General features: G+C 39.2%; 1 long non-coding RNA gene and 1 pseudogene across 2 annotated transcripts in view; one reads left to right on the top strand and one right to left on the bottom strand.

The window, feature by feature from the left end:
• The window catches only part of LOC309652820, a 369,034-nt gene that overhangs the window by 64,526 nt on the left and 290,775 nt on the right, over nucleotides 1-13,733 (bottom strand). The window lies entirely within an intron of this gene.
• LOC309652675 (E3 ubiquitin-protein ligase Hakai pseudogene) lies at nucleotides 8,089-9,847 on the top strand (annotated as a pseudogene). The gene has a single exon. The product of its transcript is annotated as an E3 ubiquitin-protein ligase Hakai pseudogene (transcript).

The raw sequence follows: 13,733 nt of genomic DNA, 5'->3' as shown, positions 1-13,733 counted from the left end.
GGTGCTGATGGCTTTTTGGCCCAACTCCAAAGCCACTTCCATTATTTGCATTTTACACACACACACACACACACACACACACACACACACACACGTGTCTTTGCCATACCAAGGTCACTCAATATCAAGACCATTAAATCCTCTCTAAAATGAAGCCCCATTATCAAGAGGAATTAAATAATGACTAAATACACTAAGCACTGCCTCTGCTTTAGAAATGCTTATTCACTGTTCTGGCACTCCTTAGCAAAAAGCTAGTTGTCAATATGGAAAAGTTATTTGCACCATTAGGTTAAAACCCTTCCTCTCCTCCTTCAATGCCACTGTCACTTACACACACCCCCACTACCACCATAAACTTAGGTCTAGACAAGTTTGGGAAATAGGTAGACTTTAAGGTCTAGTGTTTGGTTTCTTGCAGCCATTAGCACTTTAGCCTTTAAAATGCTTCTCTCTCATTTTCCAGCATTCTCTCTGAGCCGAAGTCAGCTCCCATTCCATAATTCCACAGGCTGCATCATTATGCATGGCTTACACTGCTTTAGGGAAAAGGTGGAATGTAAACAGTTCCATCCAAGCACACATAATCAAACAGAGCAGGCAGTGTGAGTGGTGATGTACAACCTTGGACATGACATCGGTATTTCAGGTGGAAACTTCTCCCACAAAATATGTAAAGGAAGGAGGAAGAAGACAAAGAATATACCAAATATCTCATAAAGCCAGGGCAGGTTAAATTCTCACTGCTGGTGTCACCCTGCTCGTGTCAGATTTTGACAAGATAAAAGTAACTCCCTTCAAACAAATTTTCGAAGTCCAGGAAGGAGGCTTCTCTATCTACCTGACACCAATACAAGTAAGACTAGACAATCCTCTTGCTATGACCTGATGCTCTTAATATTCTATGGCTATAGTCCAAACAGGTTGATCTCAACATATATTGCCTACAATGGAGAATACCAATATTTCATTCTATTGCTCAAGTTTTTAATGAGTTCAGGTAAAATGAGAGTAACAGGACAAAAATTAAAAACAATCTCAGCCACTAACTCTCTGCTACCCTACTACCTATGCAATTTTAATCTTTCACTATTTTATTAAAGTCACAATTAGCCAGATACTGCCCAATAAATAACATTCATTCCTACCTCTGTACCTTTATTCATTCTGGTTTATACACCTTCTTTGCAAAAGTCTATACTGCTCCTGTATTTAGTTTGTCTCACCTTCTCCATGAAGTCTTCCTTTCCTGAACTTCTGGGGTAGTGGTTTCCAAACCTTAGCATACATCAGAATCCCCTGTAGGGCTTGTTAAAACAAAGATTACTAGGCCCCACTTGCAGAGTTTGAGTCAGAAAATCTGAGGCCTGAAAATTTGCATTTCTATCAAGTTCCCTGGAATAATGCTGATGCTGCTGGTGGTTTATCTTCAGTGTATCTAGCACTTGACTACATACTTTATATACTGTCATTTATTGTTTTTCAGTTGATTTATGAACATACCGGATAAGACTTTATGCTGGGAAGAACAGAAAACCCAATGCAAACTGGCTTAAACAAAAAGTGGATTTATTTTCTCACTTAACCGGATCGTCCAGATATTGGTTGACCCAGTAATTCAATGATATCTTCAAGGACTCAATTTCCTTATATCTTTCTGCTCTGACACCCTCAGTGGCAGCTTTATCCTAAAACTGGTTCCTCTCTTGGCAATAATACAGTTGCCAGCCACAATTAAGACTACGTATTTCTTACTAATATCCAGAGGGACACACAGAACATCTTAGCAGCATTCCAAATAAGAGAACTAAAATTCACCCTGATTAGGTAGCCTGAAGCAAGTGGCCTGTGAAGGACAGGGGTGGATATCAGAAGGAAAATCTGAATATTGTTAGGAAGAGAACGTATCCCATAAAGGCACCCAGCAAACGTCTACTACACAACTCAGCCAGAGGATAAAACCAACTAGGGCATCATCTATATCTCTTATACCACACAGGGAACACTCAATAAATGGATGATTTATTGCTTTTTTAAAAATAATTCTAGCAATTGATTTGGATGTATCCTTGTAGACTGGATAATCACTTAACCAAATTTTGTTCTTGATCAACCAATTGTTTGAACTTCATGCAAAAAATGTTGGTAACAGTGTTCTGTAGTTTTCTTATATTGGGTTGGCCAAAAAGTTCGTTCCGGTTTTTCTGCTACGAACTAACCTGAACAAACTTTTTGGCCAACCCAACAGATCTAAGTTAGCAAGCACCAGTTCAGACTTTTCTGTTACGATGTAAAAAATTATTCTTACTTGTTTAAAGAGAATCAGATATTCTCATGGTATTTTTTATTTTTTAAATTTTATTGAAGTATAGTTGATTTACAATGTTGTGTTAGTTTCTGGTGTAGAGCAAAGTGATTCAGTTACATATATGTAAATATATATAAAATATTTATATATGTATTCTTTTGCATATTCTGTTCCATTATGGTTTATTACAAGATACTAAATATAGTTCCCTGTGCTATACAGTAGGACTCTGTTGTTTACCCATCCTATATAATAGTTTGCATCTGCTAATCCCAAACTCCCAATCCTTCCCTCCCCCATCTAATTCTCTTTAAAATGAATTTTTTATCCAAAACATTCATGAAAAACTAGTTCCACTACCTCAACCAAAGGTCTGGGGTCTGACTATTCTTACTGCCATGTACTATTGTAATTGTTAGAAAACTCTATATATTGAACTAAAAATCAGTTTCCTTAGAACTTTTACTCATCGATCTTAATTCTACCATTAGGGGCTATGCCAAACAAGTCTTTCTTAGGGTACTGCCCATACCTTAGGGCATATATTTGAATGTAGGTGTCTTATACACTGGAAATTAACAAGACCATTTTTCATACGCTACTTCAAAGAAAAACCAATTTGGGAAAACACGGTAAGCTGTTATACTAGTTTACTGAGCTGCCATAACAAAATTCCACAAACTAGGTGGCTTACAACAACAGGAATGTATTCTCTCACAATTCTGAAGGCTAGACGTGCAAAATCAAGGTGTTAGCAGGGCCATGCTCTTTCTGAAAGCTCTAGGGAAGAATCTTTCCTTTCCTCTTCCTAGCTTCTGGTGGTTGCCAGCAATCCTTGGCATTCCCCAGCTGCATCACTCCACCCTCTGCCTCGGTCATTACATGGTCTTTTTCCCTGTGTTTCTCTTTTGTGTCTCTGTGATGTGATGGAAAAAGAGGCAAAAAAGATTTGAAAGGTAAGAAGGACTCAAACCCACCATTGTTGGCTTTGAAGATGGAAGAAGGGAGCCACAAGCCAAGGAATGCAGGTGACCTCCACAAGCTGGGACCGTCTGTCAGCTAACAGCCAACAAGAAACTGCAAGAAACTGAATTCTGCTAACAATCTGAATGAGCAAGGAAATGGAATCTCCCCAAAAGCTTCCAAAAAGGAACCCTTCTGAAAACTTGACTTTAGTCCACCAAGAGCCTTGTCAGACTTCTGACCTACAGAAGCATAAGATAATAAATTTGTGTTGTTTTGAGGCACTACGTTTGTGGCAATTTGTTACAGCAGCAATAGAAAACTAACACAGTAGGTAAATAATAATAATATAACTATAATAGTTATATTATTATTATTATCATCATAATCACCACCACCACCACCACCACCACCATCCACAGACCAAAAAGACAATAATAAGTCTCAGAAAAATTAAGTATTATTCCTAAGGTCACATAGGTAGTAGGTAGCAGAGCAGAAATTTAAACAGAAGCATGCCTGATAGCAGAGGCCATGTTTTTTTAATCACAATGGTATACTGCCCATCCCAAGAAACAGTGAGATCCCAAAGAAATAAGTCTTAGAAGAAATAAAAATTACATTAACCCTGTGCATCTCACAGAGTACTGACAGCAATACCAGTAAATTTAGGCAGGCAGCTTTTCTGATCTTTGAAAATACCTGACTTCAAAAGCAGCATTGACTTTTAGAATAACTGTAGCATGAGCAAATGTTTGTAACCCTTCTTCTCTCCCTTTCTTTTCCTTAACTCCTTCATCCCTCTCTCCAATATCCCACCAACCTAAAATATCTTCACAGAACAAATGGCCAAGAATAAGCAAAATGATCCTGAAAAGTTGGGGAGATTTGCTCCCTTTTCCAAAATCTTAAAACTTTATAAAGCCACAGCAATTAAGATGGGATAAGAAAATAGGCCAATGGAATGGAATAGAGAATCCAGAAACAGACTTATGCATATATGAAAACCAAATATATGACAGAGTTAGCCACTGAAGATAAGAAGAGAAAGAATGGGTTATCTAAAAAATGGTTCTGGGATAACTATTTATATGGAGAAAAAAAATGGATCCCTACATTACACCATACAAAATCAGTTGCAGGTCAATTAAAGAAGACTCCATTTGAAAGACCAAACTTAAAAAAAAAAAATTGTAAGGGAAAATATCTTTTATGATCTCAGGTTAGGGAAAACATTTTAAGCATATCAGAGAAACACTAATCATAAAGAAAAAGATGGATAATTCTAAAGCATCAAAATTGACAAGTTGCGTATCACAAGACACCATAAAGAAATTAAAAGGCAACTTACAAACTTAGAGGAGACGATTGTTAAGTCATATAACTGGCAAAGAATTAGTATCAGAAAGATATAAAAAACTCCTACAAACTATTAATGAAAAATACAAATTGTTCAACAGAAAAATGGTCCAATGATATGAACAGGTATTTGACAAAAGAGGAATTATAAATGGCCTATAAAACATGAAAAGCTGTGCAACCTCACTTGTAATCAGAGAAACACAAAACAGAAACATAATGATAGGACGTTTACAACCACGAAATCTGTAATAAATTAAAAATCTGTTAATAAGAAGTGTTGGTGAAGATGAGGAGCAACAAAAACTTTTACACTCTGCTGATAAATTGATATGAACTCTTTGGAAAAGTTGAATATGCTTATTCTCTATGATCTAGTACTTCCTCTCCTGTACACATACCATAGAAAAATTTTTGAACATGTACAAGACACATGTACAGAATGTTTCATAGCAGCACTTATAAATCTGAGAACAAACCAAATATTCATCTATAGGAAAAATTTATAATATATTCATACAACGGAATACTGAAAATGAATAAAATACATGCAATAACATGAAATATCTCAGAAATATAATGTTAAGGGAATAAAGTCACAGTATTACTCCATCCCTACAAAGTAAAAAACATGCAAAAGTAAACAATATTTTGCATAAATGTATATACATATGTGATTTTTTAAGCTGAAAATAGCAAGAGGATGATGAACACACAATTGAGTATACTGCTTTCCTTTCATGAGAGTGCAGCAGCTTTCACGTGGGCTGATAATGCTCTATTGCTGAAGCACATGGGTGCTCATCTATTATTCTTTTGGATATACGACATGGTTCATTATAAACGTTTTATACGTCAGCTGAGAAAACATGTATTTGAGGAGTGGTATTAAAACTGTGCTTCACTGAACTGCCTAAAAGACAACTATAAGAGGGGGTGAAAGGATGCCAGAGCTGTGGGAGTGTTAAGGAGGTAACACTCTGGGCTCCCCTACTCTGACTTCACTCAGAGCAGCTGCACCTTTCTGAATACAGAAAAAGGTTTGAAAACCACTTCAAGCAGGATTATTTTGCAAAAAGAAGAGTGTACACTAAGTCACAAGGTCCCCTAGTACACATGTATTTGCTTGTATGGCATTAGCTATTTGGCAGAAGGCCAAAGAAACCAAAAGCCTAAGTAGCAGTATCCACTATATTTCAATTTTAAAAAAAGCTTAAGTATCAGTAGCCATTGCCCACAGGTGACAAATTCAAAATAAAGACAAAACAGTCGTGAAATGATATTATAGGTCAGGATGAGAAAACTGGTGCCTACTTACATGCAACTTTTCAAGAATTCATCAGTAATGAAATGGACAAAGTAACTTTTCCCTAAGCCTCTGCCCTTGATTCCTTCTTTTTACCACCTGTAAGCTTCATCATCATTTCCAACATCAAAAGGGGGTCTATTATTCTTTTTAACCCTATCTCTGTTGCTCACTCACTCTCTCTGATAAAATGTCCCATGTGGCTATATATTTTTTCTTTTACAAAGTGTATCAGCAAATGTGAAATTTTCCCCAGCATTAATCATGGAGTATTATTGCAAAAATATTCTGATCTAGCTGTATGCTTCGGCAATTCCAATATCTAAATGGAGACCATCAAAAAATGCTTTGATGGCTTTTAATCTTTTTTTCTTTTCTCTGCAGCATTTTCAACCTGGTGCAACATCCCTGCTGACTTTTTTTGTTTGGCAAAGGTCAGCTTTGACTGTGCCTTGGCGTTTCAGCAGAAATGAATAATCTGCTTAATGAGGGCAATTTCCTGCTCTGACCTACCCTTTAATTATTTTTTAATCATGTATTTGGCATATTTGGTCATGATAGTTCATCACTTCCTTTGCAAAGTTGCTTTGTAAATAAGAATGAGAACACTTATTCTGTACAGTATGAAATGAAGCTATCACAGGGAGGGTGAGCCTCACTTTAAAGTAGACTAGGTTCCCAAAAGGTGGGTACAAATGACATTTCTGTATAACCAGCCTTATCTTTCCATAAACGAATATGATCATTTCTAATATGCTTCATATCCATCTTGGAGTAGTCATCACTACTGATTATTTGCCCCTTAATTTTTGATTTTACTAAGGTCTCTCCAACAAGTTGTTAATACTCTATAAACATATATCAAATATACCAAGAGAATATAATATTTAAAGAACCAAAATGAGAAATTTGGGGATATGGGAAGGTATTTTATGATGTGACTAATCACCTCCCTAATTTGTTGGGGCTTTTAACTTTCATGCACAGATAAATACTCTTATATACAAATACCATTATAAAGGATTCTGTATAAAAAAGGTTTCCAAGTCCTACTGGATGACCTTGTATTGATATTCAGTAAAGGACCCACTCTTTATCATGCATCACAAACTAGCGTACCAAAACTGAGGGGAAATCCAGCAGTGTGTGACACATATCCTGGCACATCTTCCTGGGATTTCACTATTACTCAAAGACTTAGGGGCAGGGAGAGAGTCAAGTAATTTAACTAAGTAATCAAAAGCATTATTTTTTATTAAAACAAACATTCTAAAAAAGGAAGTTATATTCATATAATATTCCTATAATTTAAAGTACAACTATTCAGAGAAATATCTTGCTTTCAGAAGTACTTAGAACTCTGTCCCCCCTTACCCTCACAGTTTCAGTAAAGTTTTCTCTACCATTAGGGGTACTTTGTCAGAAAAGTTTGAGAAGCTAGATCTACAGCATCTCTGACAAGAAGCTTTCCAGTCTCTATTTGAACATTTCAAACGATGGGTGAGCTTTCACCTCCAAAAAGCAAAGCACTGCATTGTTTAAAAAAAAAAAAAAAACCTTTAAGGATGGGCTGGCTGCCTTACCTGCTCGGGCTTCTGCCTTCATGTACTACTGTGCTTGCGCGTGCCAGCACATACACGCACGCTCTCCCCTCCCCCATTCCGGATTAGTCTCTTTTTCCAGTTAAAGGCTATTTTTTTTCTTGAAGCACAACAAGAGCAGCCTAAGCACCCTCGGCACCAAAACTCTTCAAATATTCACTCTTTCTCCTTCTGCCGGACTTTCTCACTGGAAAGGAGGTTGGTAAGAAGAGGTCAAAGGTACGGTGACCTGGACGTACTTCCGCTTCCTGAACTCAAGAGAGTACGGCACACGCGCGCCCCAGGTCAGTAAGGTTGACTTCCGCTCCCCTCGTGCTCTGAGAGCTGAATCACGGAGCGCGCCGAACCATTCGATCGTAGTGCAGAGGACTGGTATGACTCCAGTGGGTAAAGCTTTTAGAAATGAGCAAGGATCTGTTGAAGATGTTTTTTGGGACTTTCAGATAAACATCTTAGGTGAAAAGGATGATACCCCAGTACATTTCTGTGACACATGCGAATTGCCAATTAAAATCTATGGGCCGGGGCTTCCCTGGTGGCGCAGTGGTTGAGAGTCTGCCTGCCAGTGTGGGGGACGCGGGTTGGAGCCCTGGTCTGGGAGGATCCCGCATGCCGCGGAGCGGCTGGGCCCGTGAGCCACAGCTGCTGAGCCTGTGCGTCTGGAGCCTGTGCTCGGCAACGAGAGGCCGCGATGGTGAGGGGCCCGCGCACCGCGATGAAGAGTGGCCCCCGCACCACAATGAAGAGCGGCCCCCGCTTGCCGCAACTAGAGAGGGCCCTCACGCAGAAATGAAGACCCAACAAAGCCATACATACATACATAAATTAAAAAAGAATGTAAGCAGACAAGAATAGCATTAAAAAAATTACAAAAAATAAAAAATTTAAAAAATTTAAAAAAAAAAATCTATGGGTGGATGATTCCATGCAAGCATGCTTTTTGCTATGCCTGTGCTATTTTACATGGAAAAGAAGGCAGTAAGATGTTCCCAGGCTGTAGTAATCCTGTGGAACGAATTGAGAAGCATACGCAAGGTTCTCTCTTCATGTGTGGCACTGTTCAAGGATGCAAGAGATCGTGTTTGTCTCGAAGAGACTTAAAGGCTCATCAACCACGGCCATACAAGAGCTGAAAACTCTCTTGCCCGTACTCAACTTGAAAATGTTCATTCTGCATGTTGTCCCACCACCTACTGAAATCTGATCATCTTATAACACCGCCAGATGAGCATCATATGAACCATATTCTGTCAAAGCAATACCTTATGATACTACTACCTCCTTTGCAAAGTGTTCGCACAAGCCATATAATCTGCCACAAGAAGATATTAGTGCTCCTCCAGCAGAGTTCATTGTCCATGAATTCACCTCTATATCTTTCAGTGAGTCAGGAAGCTGAGTCAGAAAACCTTTACATTTCAACAAGAAAACATAGCAATTTAGTAACTGTCCCTATTCAGAATGACTCAAATTCGGGTACTTGAGAACCACTACCTCCTGCCTCTGCAATTGCTCACCATCATCCTGAATATCAGGGTCAACCAGTGGTATTGAACTCTCATGGAACTATGCCTCCACAGCAATATTTTACCACGCTACCTCCTCTGCAATCAATAAGTCATCAAAGGCCACATCCTTTCCAGGCCACAGGTGCTTTTCACTTGATTCATAGCCACGCTTCAGGTGCATCAGTGACTTCTACTCCACCACCCTCTCCATAGACCTATTATTGCTCAGATGCCACCTTATATGAAATATCTTCCACCAGGACCTACCTCACCTCAACAGGGTAATCCACCTGTAAGTACACATCCTTCTCACCATTATAATGCTCACTCTTTACCCCAGTTTACTGAAGATCAAGGAACTCTGGGCACTCCATTTATATAACTAGGGGAAGTAAGTCATGTTATGTGGCCTGCACCCAGAGGACCACCCCTTCCTCCAGGAAAGCAGCGTCTTCCTTTCTCAAACCTCACTTCTTGGACTACACTTCCCAGATCAGACAAGATATAAACCATATTACCAGTAGTAATAGTAAATATTTTTGAACAGAAGATATGAGGGGAAGAAAAGTATTGTCAACCTTCTCATTAAGCTTTGACCATTTGGGGAAGGAAAAGCACCTCTTACAGAAGTGGCTATAAAACATTTAAAGTCTTGTCTCTTAAAATGGTTTTAAACCTTGATCTTGGGAGTGATTTTAAGTACTTTACTACAGTGCAGATAAGTGGCTCAGTTGAGATTAACTATGCTTTAACAACTTTGTTCCTCTAGTATGGTAAATTGATCCCAGAAGTGACCATTTGCAATATTATATCCTGGGCGGGGGAGGGGGGGGGCGGGGACTGTGTTCTGCTTTCAAAAGTGTTGTTTTTATTAAACCCAATGTTTAGTTTTTCTTGTGATACATTTTGTTAACCTGGGTAAAAAGAGTAAATTTCAATATGGTTGCAAAAGAACAATAAGGCCTTTGTACACAAATCTGTCTCCCTGTAACTTCCAACGTTCTTGTTTCTAGGCCCAAATTGCTTTTTCTTTACTGTAGCTTAGGCTCTGTGGCCCAAACCACCTGCAGGTTGAGCTCTGCCCTGGATTCTAGACACCACACAAACCAGAAGTATTTAAGCAGTTCTAGCCCAAATCTGTCAAATCCAGCATCAAATCCCTCTTACTACTCCAACCCTGATCTTATGCCCCAGTTTTAATGGGCCATTGCCCCTTTCCTGTGTTAAAAGATGAACTGAGGCATATTAAAATTTTTAAGAGTTATGAATTCAAATCAGGCAGCATTCACTCTAGCAGATAGAAAAGAGCTCTGAGGAGCTGTATAAAATGAGCAACTTTTATAGGCAGAAGGGAACAGGAACAAGGAAGTTACCCTAGGCAAAAAAGCAGATTGGTTATTGCAAGGTTACTTTCCTTTAGGGGATGGCAGGGATTAGTTAGGCAGGTTGCCTACCTAGTGCCGATAAGGTGATTTCTGGCTGATTGGGTTAAGATTCCATGTCTGGGAGAGCCAAAGCTGTAATTAAGTCAAGTCTCAGTTTGGTGACCTGGGACTTAGCATAAGTGACTCCATTTTGTTGTCTTGTTTCTAACACCTGAGAGCCAGTGCTCACCTCATACTCAAGTTCCAGTTACTAAGGCTGTTTCTTCTTCCTATGTGTGAGTCCCTATCCAAGTAATATATTAGGTAGTATAGGCCGTCTATGACTTTTTCTTGCCAGTGTAAGGGTAAATAAAATCTTAAAAATTAAATTTTCCCTAGTGCCAAAAAGTAGAGAACTTTCCTCCTCCCATTTTCTTTTAGCATTTCCTTCAGAAAACTTGAGATTATAAATGCTAGCTCTGCCTCTGAAATATATGTAAATCTTTTTCAAAGCTAAATAAGCCTCTTGAAGTTTTACATCCCAGGAATGTCATTCCTGGGGCCAAGGAGCCATTTCTTTGAAAAATGAACACCAAGAGTGGTACCCTATCTCCCTGTCTGTGGGAATTTAGTTCCAAGATGTAACTTCTTGCTTGTAAAAAGGATGAGATTTTATTTTTGCTCTGGATAGATACAATTAATGTGTATGTAATAGATTAACATATATATATATATAAAACATATGTACATGTTAATGGGTTAACAAGTATATAAAAGGGTAAGAGTTCTTTTTTGTCTCTGCAATCTATTGCGGAGGAAGAAATTTTTCTCTACCCTTCTGGCTGGTCTAAGAGTTAAATTGACGTGAGACAGATTAACAGGAGAAAAATCACACAAAAGTTTAATAACATGTATACATGGGAGAGACCCAGGAAAACTAAGTAACTGGCCAACATGGCTAAAGCCCTTACCTTAAATACCATCTTCAGCTAAAGACAGAGGAGGATGGGGGTAGTGGTTTGGGACTTCCAGGGGAGGAAGGCAATTCACATGGAGATAGAAAAGCAAATGTTTGGTAAACAAATGTTTGCTGGGCCAGGCAGGCAGAGACAATGGGACACAGAGCAGACTCTGATCTTTAGGCCCTGCCTAGAGTTCCCCCCAGCACACCTAGCCCATATTCTTTGCAGATAGCTCTGGTGATAACTCTATTCTGGAACAAACCCACTATCTACATTCTTTTAGGCAGTTCAAGGGAAGGTCAAAGTTTCTTTTAAGGCCCAAAGAGTCTTAATCAGCTTAAATTAATCCTCATGCCAAAGAGACTCATTTTAGGGTGGCAAATTTTGCTCCCCTACAAATCTCTTTAGCAGATTGCCTATGCTGCACATGGCAGTCTGGTTTAATGTTTATCAATTAATAAAACTATTTCATTCTTCTCCATGTTTTATAGAGAGGTCTTATTGGGTTGGCAGGAAGCTTTATGTTTGTTATTTCCCCAACAATTTGGCAATGAGGATAGGATCCATCTGGCAATTCCTGAATTGGGTGGATTGGCTGAAAGTCTTGTGGCCACACAAGAGTCATGTGAGAGACCCTGAATTATAAAAATTCTTTCTAGCTCTCCGCTCTTTTGGAATACTAGCCAGATGTGAATTACACTCTCCAAATTCAAGATTATATTATTGACTGAGTATAGGTGACACCAGTTCTAAAATCCCGTCAGGGTCACCATTGACTTTGTTGGTGGAAAAATATGGGAAGCCGGAAATGCTGCCTGCAGGTCTCCCACTCAAATTGCCAATACCTTTCTGTCACATTTGGAATGAGTATACATAGGAGAATCCAGTCTTACAGTGGCCTGAGGACTGTTTCTTTTCATTCGGACAGATTAACATATTTACAGGGGTTCTTAGAAGTACCTCATTCTAAGCATATGAATTACTGGTATTTATCATGATTATCATTCTAAGGAGAGAGTGAAAAATTATTTGATAACTAGGAAGAAAGATTGAGAAAAACTAAGAAACTCAAGAATTAAAGTCACTTTCTCTTACACAGAACTGCCCTCTCTTCTCTGCTATCCCAGCTTTCTCTCTGAGTCTCTTTATCTTTCTCTATTTCAAATCAACTCCTGGGAAGAAGGCAGGTGATCTTTTAGATGGGCGGTTCCTTCCATTAGACTTCCCTGCAAGGAGAGACAAGGGTACAACTTCTCCAGCTGTTAATGAATTATTTGCCCTGCTTGAGGGCATATGTTTGTATGCCTCATGTTCTAGCCTGACTCCACTTCACATCTCAGCCCTTGAATCCACCTCCAAGAGTTGCTTAGCAAACACTCACCATGTCACAAAAAAGCAGACATGATAGAAAGATGTCATGGGGGAATAATTGAGAATTTGGGTAAAAGACTGTGTCCCTGTATGAAGGTAACAGGACAGAGTAGCTGCACAGGCCACATGGGGAAAGACAAAGGTGTTAGGCCTGATAAATATTCACATGGGAAAAAGAAACCAAAGTGCCATATAATCCTACATTTTTCTTGTCTCAATATAAGGAAAACCAGACCTTCCTATTCAGATCACCAGTGAAGCCAATACCATCGAGGAGCTATCCAAGCCTCCCAGGTAAGCCATGTGCCTCTCTCACCACTTGATATTAGTCATTTAAAGACTTCTTTTCCTGTGCCTGAAAAGACTCACAAAAGTACTCTGCAACACGTTTTCAGTTTGTAGCCCCGTAAATGGGGATGTCCACTGGCTGCTACAGGGAATTCTGCAACCAGCAGACTTCACTCAGGTTGTGGAGCAAACATGTTGGGGACTAGAGGTGACCCACTACAATGGGTATAGTGGCCAAGGGAACCCACCACTGCTGTGGAAGAACTAAGGGCTTTTAAAACCTATCAAGAAGGGTTGCTAATGGTGAGCTGGGAGACCCTGCCACAGTATACCCAGAAACAGGTGCCTCCCCACTTGATTTCTACCAGCAATGTGTTGCTTTCTCACAATTCACTGGCATGGATACACGGGCAGATCAAAATCACCCTCTAGTCCTGTTCACCTTTGTCTTGGCTCTCTTGCAAACTATCCAAACTCAAGTTAGGGAAAAGGTAATAGGTTGGCAAGGACAGACTATTTCTCAAAACTTAGCAGCAGCTACACAGTTTTGTGGCAATCTAGAGAAAGACAAAAAAGCGAAAAAAATAAAACCCACAGTGTTGGTTTAACTGAGCAGCTATTTACTAAAGGGGATAACCCTACTCTGGTCAATCTATGCAGGGAGCAAAGGAAGAAGGGAAAACTGCATATTATTATGGCAAAA

This window comes from Balaenoptera physalus, assembly GCF_965194825.1.
Source record: "Balaenoptera physalus genome assembly, chromosome: X".
NCBI classification, from domain to species: Eukaryota; Metazoa; Chordata; class Mammalia; order Artiodactyla; family Balaenopteridae; genus Balaenoptera; species Balaenoptera physalus.
This window is presented reverse-complemented; position numbering and strand designations above follow the sequence as displayed.